Source organism: Etheostoma spectabile, chromosome 7, assembly GCF_008692095.1.
Source record: "Etheostoma spectabile isolate EspeVRDwgs_2016 chromosome 7, UIUC_Espe_1.0, whole genome shotgun sequence".
Classification (NCBI taxonomy): Eukaryota; Metazoa; Chordata; class Actinopteri; order Perciformes; family Percidae; genus Etheostoma; species Etheostoma spectabile.
This window is the reverse complement of record NC_045739.1, coordinates 1,623,714-1,625,680: the sequence shown is the minus strand read 5'-3', so window position 1 is coordinate 1,625,680 and position 1,967 is coordinate 1,623,714.

Here is a 1,967-nt window from a genome sequence, read left to right as displayed (position 1 = left end):
TCTCAAGGGACTTCCTGGTTAAATAAAGGTTAAATAAAAATAAAAAAAATACTGTTGGATAGTTTAAGACAGCAAGGCATTGTATTCTAAAACATCATCATATCGCATGTAGCATCTCCTGTGAGGACCACCTATCTTCAAAAAAGTCAACTTTTTATGAAAACAGCCATGTTCTCAGATTGGTGATGATGCATTTTTCAGTTGAGCCAAGGCTTTTTCAAGACTGTATTTAGTTAAGAACACATCTGGAGATACATGGTTTTCACTGTAAGTAAAGCTGTCGGACTAATGTAGTGGAGTAAAAAGTATAATACAAAAACAGGCAGAAAATTGTAAAAAAAAGAAAGAAATTAAAGACGCATAAACACAATCACATGCAAGACATTCATCCAAGTTGCATTAAGAACACTTATGGCTTTACAAGTATCTCAAATGTGTACCTAAGTGCTGTAATTAAAAACAAACATAATTAGTTACCTTCCACCACTGTCATTAAGTGGTGATGAAAGCCTTGATAGAGATAAACACCACACACTGATACTTCTGAACCTCGAAGCAGCTTCTAGAGAAATGAGCTACTTGGTAGTACATGTGTTTACTAGTCCGTGTCATTCCTCAATATTTCTATCCTTTCACATACAGCAATTAGATCAGTACTTATATGAGAGTTATTGGCCCTGTGGGATATTCTCTACAGAGTGTGACAGAGTGGTTATGTCTGAGTCGCTCGGTACATTGCATGGCAGTCCGCCAACTAGATCACAAGATACCGTGTTTTTACTCTCAAATGTTATCTCCCTGATTTACTGTGTTTTTTATTGCACCTCATTTGTACGTCGCTTTGTACAAATGCATCTGCCAAATGAGTATATGTTAATTTTCAAGTTGACATTTTGGCCCAAAGTGAAACAGAAGGGCTTCATTTTGGAGATAATTCACTAAGACTACAAATGTAAGTGATAGATGAAGTGCTGCTAAATAAGATATTACTCCAACTCTGAGCGAACTCCAGGCGAACTCTCTGCTCCGTGACCACGGGGGCTTCCAAGGTGCTGCGAGCAAATCACTCCGCCCAAGTAGCAGCAGCAGCAGCAGTAGCAGAATACAGTTCTACTGCTTGCCTGTATCTATTCTGTTAGAATATGGCTGTGCTTTGTAAAGGAGTTAACCTCTAAATATGGACGCCTGCTCTACCAGGTGAGCTACCTTGACACCCAAACCAGTGAAAAATGTATTTAATATAACATACTTTATGTACCCCGCAAGGGAAATTAAATTCTCTTCACTCTGTCTCTCTTTCAGTCAGACCCAGTCCTCTTTGTATTTCCTCTAACATGCAATTTATCAAGATCATGAGCAAGATCAGACACTTCCCCGTGGTGTGTCATAATGAGCGTCTGTAACGCAGACTTTACATCAGCAACAGGGAATCCTGCCATATTCAACCTTTACATCAGATGTTTAGTACCCAGAGGGAAGGATTTTATAAAGTGCCATTTTAAACTTCCCATATCAAACATTAAAACCTATGGTAGTTATGGAATCAGTCAACCCAATCTTAACAGCCTTAGGACTTTTCACACTAGGAAAAGCGGTCAGGCGATTTGCAGCAGGGCTGTGCGTCAGTGGAAGTGCGACTTAAATGGCCCATTTATATGGCAAGCCATTTTAACATTTAAGAGCTACACTGCATATGTATTTCAGATATCTTTTAATTCAGTTTTGCCTAGTCAAAAGGAACATTTCAGTTATCCGCGAGTACATTCTTCCTAGGACAAATGACGTTGCTTTTGCCATTCATTTGCATGTAGTTTATCATTACAGATATCTACAATTCAGTTGCAGATATCCACTATCTGAATTATGGATATTTGCAACTGAATTGTAGATATCTGTAATTCCAGTTTGAGATATCTACAATTTGATTCTGACTAGTCATAACTCAATTCAAGATATCTATATGTTCC